This window comes from Schistocerca piceifrons, chromosome 11 (genome assembly GCF_021461385.2).
Source record: "Schistocerca piceifrons isolate TAMUIC-IGC-003096 chromosome 11, iqSchPice1.1, whole genome shotgun sequence".
NCBI classification, from domain to species: domain Eukaryota; kingdom Metazoa; phylum Arthropoda; class Insecta; order Orthoptera; family Acrididae; genus Schistocerca; species Schistocerca piceifrons.
The window spans coordinates 177,161,883-177,173,441 of NC_060148.1; the positions used below are offsets into that span (position 1 = coordinate 177,161,883).

General features: G+C 37.2%; 1 long non-coding RNA gene across 1 annotated transcript; it reads right to left on the minus strand.

Moving 5' to 3' along the window:
• Nucleotides 1-264: 264 nt before the first annotated feature.
• Nucleotides 265-1,033, minus strand: LOC124720398. The gene is made up of 3 exons (XR_007006148.1): nucleotides 903-1,033; nucleotides 769-822; nucleotides 265-583 (listed from the first exon to the last, which is right to left on the minus strand). It is a non-coding gene; the product is annotated as an uncharacterized LOC124720398 (long non-coding RNA).
• Nucleotides 1,034-11,559: the final 10,526 nt, after the last annotated feature.

Below are 11,559 nucleotides of genomic sequence, written 5' to 3' on the forward strand. Positions count from 1 at the left end.
AGACTGATGAAACAGACAGCACATATACGTCAACCAGAGACGTGGAAAACACGGAGTCTTGTACGATGGAGGAAGGGTCATGGCGTGCTGGTGCTCTGTGGGGTAGCGTACACCAGCAGAACTGCGAGGCAAGCAAAGGAAGTCTGTGAATACTGTGAATATTTTAATACGAGTGTTTCTGTCCCTTGGCAATGGAGTCAATTAAAAACTTCAATTTTTGAATGGTAATGTATTTTCAAAGTAATAAACACTAAATGCATACAATTCAACAATTATCATCCATTATTTGAGCTTCCATGATAAATTTCAGTATCTTATGTTTTGTGTCTCTCACAGTCATTGGATTTCGTATTCTGGACAACTCTTCAACAATGAAGTGTCCCAAAGCATCATGTGGAGATGGGTCTAATGCCTTTTGGGTTAATTTTGAGTTTAAGTTCTCCAGTACTGTATTTAGTAAGGGATTACTATCACTCTTTCTCATCTTCCGAACTTTTGGTGTAGTGGAATATGCACCAGAAACCACTTTAGTACTAGGCACCTCAAATTCAGCACTGTTGTTAACTACCACCACATCCATATTCTGTAATGAAAAATGGCATTAGTGTTCAAGAGGACTGTTTAAGTTTGTTTAATTTCATTAATGGCTACTGTTATCAATAAAAGTAACGCTGGGAGGTTAAGATTTAATCTCTGTATTTGCAAGCTGGAATGAACTTATTTGTGTAGGAGGTTATGAACATTACCTCAAGCGAGTCTTTTACTTACATCAATTGTGATATCTGGGCGTTCACTATTTGATGTACATGGTGGGCTATCGATCTAAGGGAAAAAAATGTTTCAGTATATCAATTATTACTTACTGTACAATAAAAAGGAAAAATGTTATTGACCTGACTTACATTACTACTCTCATCATAAAAAATTATGATCTCAGTCCTGTTGATTTCTATCACTGAGTTGTCAGGCGTCTTCCTAGTCCTCGGGATTTCTGTACCAGAGTTGTGAGGCACCTGTAAAATTCCCTCATTTTAGTTGTGTATTAGACCTCAGGTTGCTTGGAGCATGGCTGCAGAGAGGACAAACCAGTAACTATATGACCCAATGTTGTATATAATATTTTATCAACATATAACTGAAATTGTTCCATGCAGATCTAATAATGTGACATTTAATGAAACATGACTGATGACTTACAAGGAGGCTAATCAACTGAACTGACTACATAAATACTAAAGAGTTTTATTCTGCTGTTTTTTCATTAAACATTTAATTGTAGCAAACTGGAATACATTTCTACATTAAATGGATCACAAGGCCACATATATCAAAAGAGAATTTCCAAATTGATGAGCCTTATTGATAACACATTTGGTCACTGTGTATTGACAATATCATATATCATTATCCATCCGAACAACCACATTTATCACAAATGTTACCCAAAATTTTACTGAAATCAAGTCTTCATGCCATGAACAATTACTCAACATACTTGTGCTCTAGTTTTCTACTATCCACAGTGAGTGATGTTAAGCTGCTATCTGGTCTGGTTACACATTAATGAAGGTCTCACTAAACAAAACTCATCAAGAATAAGCTGTTTTTGTAAGCAGTCAACATGAATATTATACTGCCTAGTCCACTGAGAACTGTGAGAATTCTCTACAGCATTTACAGCTAAGACATATCAAATTATTTCAAATGTTTAGTGTCCTGTGGTTAGTAAACAGTAATTGTAGGGGTGTCATATTATTGTAATTGAGGCAATTTTTTTGGAAAATAAGTAATGAGTGAAATACAGCCGAGAAGTAAAAAAATAATTATGTAAATATGGAGACCAAATAAGTGGTTAAGTAATATGTAACTGGCCAGTGATGTGTCAAACTGCATATTCAGTAAAGAACCAGAACAAAAACTGAACACCATTGACCATCATTGTCTATTAATAGTTACAGGTGGAAGAAATGGTATATCTGATTGCATACTTTTTGTTATTACTTTGGTCTTGCATTGTGAGAGAGCATTCATAATTATGACTACACTTGGTACACAACATTCACTGCACCATAATCAGTACAGTCTGCTTGAACAATGAAATAAAAGTATTACAGGGAGAGTCTGTAAAGATGTTACCAACTTTGATATATGATGGAGGGAGGTAAATGTATCATTTTGAGGTAAGAAGCCCTAGTTGAAAAACAGCAAAGCTGTAAGTCATACGAAAAATTGTTCTCATACCTCTGACAGAGAAACTCTTGTATTGTAATCTCTTTGCTTTCTGTATTTCTTGGAGGAGGTAGTACAAACCAAATCAATAAAAAAAAATTCAGTATGCATGGGCTTGAAAGTGCACACATGAAGAGCTGTATAAACACTTATTCATATTTGCTACTATGAAACATCTCTTATACTGACTAATTGATCATAGCTCCTAATGTAAGTGTTTTAGGACCCATGTTTACCAGACAATTTTTTTATTGTCTTGATACATACTACTTATTCCCAAAATATGGTAAGCAAAAACTTTGCAGCAGAAAAGTGTCATAGTCAAAGGCACCAGAGTGGTTTCCACTTATAACTTCTGACTGTCATTTCTGGAAAAGTGCACACATGAAGAGCTGTATAAACACTTATTCATATTTGCTACTATGAAACATCTCTTATACTGACTAATTGATCATAGCTCCTAAGGTAAGTGTTTTAGGACCCATGTTTACCAGACAATTTTTTTATTGTCTTGATACATACTACTTATTCCCAAAATATGGTAAGCAAAAACTTTGCAGCAGAAAAGTGTCATAGTCAAAGGCACCAGAGTGGTTTCCACTTATAACTTCTGACTGTCATTTCTGGAAAAGGGTCCCTTACTCCAAATAGATACATCTTCTTCATTATCCCTAAATGAATGTAACATCAGAGAAACAACTGGAATTAGTGCTAAGTATTTTCCTTCCAAAGAAGAAGATCCATGAGTACTTCCACAAGTTTACTTTCCACACCACTTCAGAGCTAAGTGACAATGACATTGATGTTGGTGGCACTGAGTCATCCAAAACTGCTAACATTGGAGAAGACCCTGTGGATTCCCTGTCAGATTATAAGTGGGCTTTGCAGCTGAGAGACACCCCCATACTATTTAACCATAACATACCAGAATACTCTCCTCCCATCGCCACCAACCCAACAGAGAACTGCCTAGTTGCTGGAAGAAAGCCCAGGGTAATTACATTAACATGTTGCAGGTTAAAAAGAAAGTCACATGTGGTGCATTAGGCATTGGGCTACACTGCAAACCAATCTCTTACCACACATTTTGTTTGCATTCACAAATGTCTTCTCGCCAAACTTTGAATGAAACTGACACCACATAATCTAAACCAGACCTCAGGCTATGTTACACATCAGTATGCCAACACAACCAAGAAATCGTGTAAATGGGGAGTGGGGGGTGGAGGGGAAGAAGGGAGATGATGGGAATTAGCACTAAAACACTACACCTTTGTCACCAATATTTCTCTGTTTTTAAAAATAATGCTAAGTATGAGTACAGTGCCAGTAGAAAAATCTCTGGACAGAAATGTAGTGGAATTGCTAAGTAAACTAAAGTAGAGTATATCCAGGATCTAGGCTGGGAAGGAGGAAGGATAGCAACTGATAAATTCTTTGGTGAATGGCAAAATAATTTTGAGATTTTACAACTAATCATTATGGGCAAAACTTGCTGTATCTATCACATCTTGCTTTTCTTCAGGCTTATATTAATGTGTCACATCATTTTGTGTGTTGGGACAGAATGTGACTTCCCTTTGTGAAGACCATTTCTTTTAGAGTGGGGGAGGTACCTGCCCCAACGAAGAGATGTGTACAAAACTGTATTACGTGACTGGTTTACATGTACACGCAAAGCAGCCACACTAAGCCCACTCCAACTACTGGGTGTCTTATTTACTCTAGGTACATTCATAAATTAAAGATGTATTATGTGGCAAGTTCTTTTACTCCATGGAGTATCTTCACAGAAAGGTTTCAATTCAGTTAATATCAGCATTGAAATACTATAATATTTTATGACAATCTGACTTTTCATTTGATTAAATAACATGTTAAAGCCTTGGCTTCTTTCAACATCTCAGAGACTCATCCCTCTCTATATATATAAAATAGAGGGAAACAAAACAAAGATGAGGTGACTTACCGAACGAAAGTGCTGGCAGGTCAATAGACACACAAACAAACACAAACATACACACAAAATTCTAGCTTTCACAACCAACGGTTGCCTCATCAGGAAAGAGGGAAGGAGAGGGAAAGACGAAAGGATGTGGGTTTTAAGGGAGAGGGTAAGGAGTCATTCCAATCCCGGGAGCGGAAAGACTTACCTTAGGGGGAAAAAAGGACAGGTATACACTCGCACACACACACATATCCATCCACACATACAAACACAAGCAGACATATTGATCTATAAATTCATCAGTGATTTGTGTTTTGCCTAATTCAAAGTATCTTCAGATTTTCTGATATGTGTTAAGTTATGGATATCAATAAAACATCCCCATGAAGAAAATTTATTTTTGTTGTTTTCGTATCACAGATATCTTCAACTTGCTTATCAACATCAGCCACTCTGAAAATGTCTGGAATTATGCAAGCCATGAGTCATTGATGAATAAAGAAACACTAATTTCAGCATCACAACCAAGACTGCTATCTCCTCTTGTTCTACTATGTAAAACTGAGCATATCTTCACTGTAAATTTTGTGCAGTGAGGCCTCATGGTTTTAATAATTTTTAGGAGTTTTTGTGACTGAACTTCAGTCACATTTACGTCCATGGTCTGAAAACTGCTGTTAATAAATGCAGGGTAGAAAGAATGTCATATTGTACAACTTTGACTATTTCCTGTAGCATTTTGATGCAGTGTTCAGACGGATGATTACTTAAGCACCGCTGCACATATTGTAATAAATAATCCAGTTATTGTGGCCATCATTGGAGATATACACAGAGGACTGTGATGCATTCTGCAATTTGTCAGCACTCATCTTTAAAGTTCTTAAGCAGGGTTTTTGGGATAGCTGGTTTCTCAAGATTCTGATAGTTTTTCAGCATCTTTGAGATGCTCTTGGGTAATAAAAGTAAACCTGTAACTGTTCCCACTGCCCTTCTTTGTGTTATGTTAATATCCTGCTAGTGCTCTTTAGTATGGGCCCCACACATTTGAACAATATCATAGAATGTTTCTCAAATGTTCATAAGCAGTCATTTAAGGGACAGGGCCAGTTGCAAGATACAGGGAAAGCAGTGTGTGTTAATACTATTCCATGTCCAAAAAAAAGTATACTGTGTACTACAATGGTTAGATAAAAAAGCTGTATATCCAGTGGATCTGCATGGGCACAATTATGCTTTAGATACCTGTGTCTCTCATGTCATGCTTGACAAGGCTGGAGAAAATCTGATACCCTGAAGGTTGTACACTTTGACGCCATTCTTAGTCTTGCATTAATGGTGGACTGAGTAGAACTTAATTGTTCCTCATAATGAGATGTTTGATATGGCAAGGTCTGAGCTTATGTTGCCCATTTTATTGCAGCTGGAGAGTCAATCCATTGGCCTCAAAATTGTTGCATGCAGAAACTCTTGTACCTGAACAGCGAGGTGTGCTGCTGTAATGGTGACCCATGGCTCCCTTGTCTTTGACCTGAGGTGTCAACAATGTTTCCACTATATCTGAAAACATGTTTCCTTAATGTAGACTTAAAAAGGCAAAGTATGGTGGCATCCTGGTCCATATTAATATGAGGTGAGTTCCTTTCTGACCCTTTCACATAATGAAGGTCGTCCTTGGGTACAAAAGCATCAATCATTCTGTGTGAACTGCAGTAGGTCACACATTTGTCAGAAAATAACACTATGGAGCAATGCACAGATTTTGTACATTATGCCAGCAAAGCACTGCAGGCTGCAACTTGCTGCTCTCAGGTAATTAAAACACATTTCAGTATCCTTAAATTTTCAAATATTTAATGTCACTTACATTGTAACCTCAGTACTGGTTCAGCTGACATACTACAAATACATTTCATCAACATCTGCTATCACTGCTCAAGCAGCTGAGCAGTTGTTTGCTCTCCCATGTCTGCCACGTGAGTTGTTTGACACTGCCTGAAACAAAGGCAGGTTTATCCAAATGGAGTACGGGTTTTTTCATGAGGTCCTGCTAAAGCAGTATCTATAAGCATCTTTCTGTAGGAACTCAAGCACTCACACTCACAGCATTCCTAAAGAATGTTACTGTATCGGCTCAGTATAAATGTGTTGGGTTCATAACTGAAACAGTGAAATAACCCACATTGCAATAAAGCCAAAAATGCTTCTCCTAGACTTCAGTGTAGGTATACCTGTGAAAGAACTATTTATTTGCACATTTGTTAAATGTCAGGAGGGGACAGGGACTTAACATATGCTTAAATTGATGTTACGTAAGTCATGTGTGTTGCAGTAGCTGGGAAGGTTTGAGTGCACTTTCCATGTGACAACAGGTGGACGGCTGGAGTAAAGAACCAGTAGTATCAGGCTCTGGGACTGTGGTTCATCTGTCTTAAGGTTTCTCAAGGGCCTACATTCAGTGAGCACAAGCTTGCTGATACCAGGGAACTTGGACCCTTTGTACATGGAAAGCTGTGCTCACACCTGGACCACTTGTTAATGTTAACTTAGTTCCTTATCTGCAATGCTGTATTCCTAACAAAATCAGGACATGCGTAAAGATTCTGCAACTTGAAGTATCACTCACTGCTGCGCATGCAGATTAGCCTTTTAGTATAGGATATCAGCATGCCTGTTTTCATCCTTACTTTGATGTAATTTTTGGGGTTCCATACATGCAGTGGAGGTCCCGCAACTGAAATAAACATCAAAGTAGATTGCAAAAAAGTTAATTATGCAGTGCTGTCAAAACTGTATGGAAGACTCTTTCTATGATGTACTACAGGAAGTACATCAACACAACTTTGGTTACATTTGAAAATTCTCAAAAGGTCCTAATGTTCTTGCCCTTCTAGCAGTGGGCTTGCAATGTCACAGGGCCATTTCTTAATGTACAAAATATTCATATCTTTCATGTAGGATTTGAGTATTTTTGTTTGAAATTAGCCTTTGCTTCATTGTCTCTAATGCCCTGACAAAATTGTTTCCTGTTAATTTGGGAAGTCATTTTGCTTAATTATCTTCTAGGAACCAGTGAAATGTTTTTGAAATGCTCTTCTGAAATAACTTTCTCTGCTTCCCTTGTTCAAGCACATGGCTTTCTTTAAATTGTTCAATGGCTTCTACTGACCTCATAATTGCCCTGTATGATGGAATGTACACCAATGTCCTTTCTGAGGTACTGAGAAAATACTAATCTCCAAAAAAACACGAGAAAGCAGGGCATTGTTGCACAGAAACTTGAGGCTTCATAGTGTTTTCTGCACGCTGTTGAACTCTTCTCTCATGCTTCATTTTTACTCATCTCATTTGAACATCTGTTAAAATTTATTCACAGTGATGTTTCCAAACTTCTGATAATGCTACATTTGAATATAAATTATTTTTAATTTACTATACATGCAAAAGATAAAAAATTTTCCATGTTGCTAGATTTCTTGTTTTCAGATTCTTATAGTGTATTGAAAAGCAATCATTTTCCTATGGTCAATAAACACTTTTCCCAAAAACTATATAGTTATAATTTTTATCTACAGTGTTCAAATACTAAAATCAAGTTATTTTCACAATCCATTAAAATAGGTTTGGAGGCTTCATTTTTCTGTTTATTAAATGCATACTTCTATTTAACTATCCAAGTTTAAAGCATACTTTCTCTAAACTTTCTGGTGTATTTTCAGAATCAGTATCTTTGGAACCCCCATGACCATGGACCTTGCCGCTGGTGGGGAGGCTTGTGTGCCTCAGCGATACAGATGGCCGTACCGTAGGTACAATCACAATGGAGGGGTATCTGCTGAGAGGCCAGACAAACATGTGGTTCCTGAAGAGGGGCTACAGCCTTTTCAGTAGTTGCAGGGGCAACAGTCTGGATGATTGACTGATCTGGCCTTTTAACAATAACCAAAACGGCCTTGCTGTGCTGGTACTGCGAACGGCTGAAAGCAAGGGGAACCTACGGCCGTAATTTTTCCCGAGGGCATGCAGCTTTACTGTATGATTAAATGATGTTCCGGAGGTAAAATAGTCCCCCATTCGGATCTCCGGGCGGGGACTACTCAAGAGGATGTCGTTATCAGGAGAAAGAAAACTGGCGTTCTACGGATCGGAACTACTGACGGCTTTGGGTGAGCCAGTCCTGACAAAACTCTACCATCTGGTGAGCAAGATGTATGAAACAGGCGAAATACCCTCAGACTTCAAAAAGAATATAATAATTCCAATCCCAAAGAAAGCAGGTGTTGACAGATGTGAGAATTACCGGACAATCAGTTTAATAAGCCACAGCTGCAAAATACTAACACAAATTCTTTACAGACGAATGGAAAAACTAGTAGAAGCCGACCTCGAGGAAGATCAGTTTGGATTCAGTAGAAATACTGGAACACGTGAGGCAATACTGACCTTACGACTTATCTTAGAAGAAAGATTAAGGAAAGGCAAACCTATGTTTCTAGCATTTGTAGACTTAGAGAAAGTTTTTGACAATGTTAACTGGAATACTCTCTTTCAAATTCTAAAGGTGGCAGGGGTAAAATACAGGGAGCGAAAGGCTATTTACAATTTGTACAGAAACCAGATGGCAGTTATAAGAGTCGAGGGACATGAAAGGGAAGCAGTGGTTGGGAAGGGAGTAAGACAGGGTTGTAGCCTCTCCCCGATGTTATTCAGTCTGTATATTGAGCAAGCAGTAAAGGAAACAAAAGAAAAATTCAGAGTAGGTATTAAAATCCATGGAGAAGAAATAAAAACTTTGAGGTTCGCAGATGACATTGTAATTCTGTCAGAGACAGCAAAGGACTTGGAAGAGCAGTTGAATGGAATGGATGGTGTCTTGAAGGGAGGATATAAGATGAGCATCAACAAAAGCAAAACGAGGATAATGGAATGTAGTCGAATTATGTCAGGTGATGTTGAGGGAATTAGATTAGGAAATGAGACACTTAAAGTAGTAGAGGAGTTTTGCTATTTGGGGAGCAACATAACTGATGATGGTTGAAGTAGAGAGGATATAAAATGTAGACTGGCAATGACAAGGAAAGCGTTTCTGAATAAGAGAAATTTGTTAACATCGAGTATATATTTAAGTGACAGGAAGTCGTTTCTGAAAGTATTTCTATGGAGTGCAGCCATGTATGGAAGTGAAACATGGACGATAAATAGTTTGGACAAGAAGAGAGTAGAAGCTTATGAAATGTGGTGCTACGGAAGAATGCTGAAGATTAGATGGGCAGATCACATAACTAATGGGGAGGTACTGAATAGGATTGAGGAGAAGAGGAGTTTGTGGCACAACTTGACCAGAAGAAGGGATCGGTTGGTAGGACATGTTCTGAGGCATCAAGGGATCACCAATTTAGTATTGGAGGGCAGCGTGGAGGGTAAAAATCATAGAGGGAGACATAGAGATGAATACACTAAGCAGATTCAGAAGGATGTAGGCTGCAGTAGGTACTGGGAGATGAGGAAGCCTGCACAGGATAGAGTAGCATGGAGAGCTGCATCAAACCAGTCTCAGGACTTAAGACCAAAACAACAACAACATCCTAAAAGACAGATACATATAGACAAAGTCAGGTAAAACATAGTCCAAGAGGATATAGCTGAAAGAAAGCAAATTGTGCCAGATTTTTAATTTTTATATAAAAGCATTAATTACTTTGATTTGCATATTTAAGCAGTTTTGTTGCGTGCTTTAACACTTTTGTTACAGTTTCTAAGTGCTGTTGTAATTCTTTCAGTCACTATGGTTTGCACTGGAATATTGTCTGAAGAGCAGTTACATGCCTCACTGTGTCTTTGCTTTCCCCTTTACCCATATAGATACTTCCTAAGTTATCAGATATACCCAACTAATCATTAGCATTCTTCTGTGAGACTGTATTTCAAAAGTGTTCTATTCTTCTCTGCACTGTCAGTGTTTCCCTAGCACAAAATTGCACACCCCAAATAAATTTCTTCAGGAGATCCTGACACTTAAAATTTTGATTTTGCCACAAGTTTTTCAGAGAAACTTCTACAGCTATTGGCAGTCTGCACTTTGTTCTCTTTGCTTTGGCCATACCCACTAACCAAATAACTCTGGCAGTGCATAGACTAGATTAAGAAATAAACTCTAAGCATTGCTTGCTTTAAGTTCATTTATATTACCTTCAAATTATTTTTTTTTATATTGAACTGCTAGTAGAGGGATTTAATACTGCCAGTGTTTTAACTTTCTAGGCTGTTGCCAACATTATAAGCAAAATAAACTGCTTCACCATGTGCTTTAGGTTAGGATTTTCTTAAGTAAATGTTTGCTGTGGAGGTTTTGTAGGCATCAGTCCTCACTTTTCATCTATTGACTGACCAAAGATGACCACAATGTGGTAAAAATGAAAGTCTCCAAATTCTCCTATAAATTTTGCAAAAAAAAAAAAAAAAAAAAAAAAAAAAAAAAAAAAAAAAAAAAAAAAAAAAAAAAAAAAAAAAATAATCATCATCAGAATTTTCATTTTTCCATTACATTATATTTTTGTGCAAAACTGAAAATATCCAAAATATCTGTGTCAGTGTAATAACCATGGTAAGTTTGCCTGGCAACTGCATGAAAATTATATTCTAGGCTATAAAATTGCCTCTGCTTCATAGATTAGGCTGCCGGTATGTTGTGAGACATCAGTCCTCTATTTACTGTTGTCAGTCATCAGTAATTCAAAATGTGTGCTCAGCTGATGGACTTCTTTTCAGGATCACAACAGTGAAAACTCACCAGTAACAGTATTACAAATAAATTTAAAGTGCTGTTGCAGTTTTTTTCTCCACCTATTGGTGTTGTTTAGTCAGTTTATGGATAATCCATTAAAACTTTTCAAATTGAACTGCTGATGTTACATTATCACACCAATGCCCAATGTTTGAGCAATACTCATTTCGGTATTACTAAATCATTGCTCAAACAATGGCAATATTTTTTTCATCAGTAACAGTAGTACTTGGGCATTTAAGAATTAGAACAATGAGAAATCATTAATCTCCTTTGAATTTGTTTTAACATTTGTAGTTGATGTAGAGGGTTGCTTGTTCACCAAATGCATGTCCAAACTGAGCTTCATTGTTCAGGCATTAATGATTTAAAAATTGTAGAAAATAGTCCTGAATTGTTTAGGTAATTTTTGGTGTATGTTACCTTTAAATGATAATCCAAATGTTGGAGCAAATCAGGACAGAGCAGTAAGCTCAAAAAACATTAAAAACACTGGTTTACATTTCTCTGTGTCATTAGAATACTGGATTATTGACTAACAGCTTAGTTGTTATAGTCAAAACATATGAAGTGGGAAAGGGAATGGAGGTGTATTTGA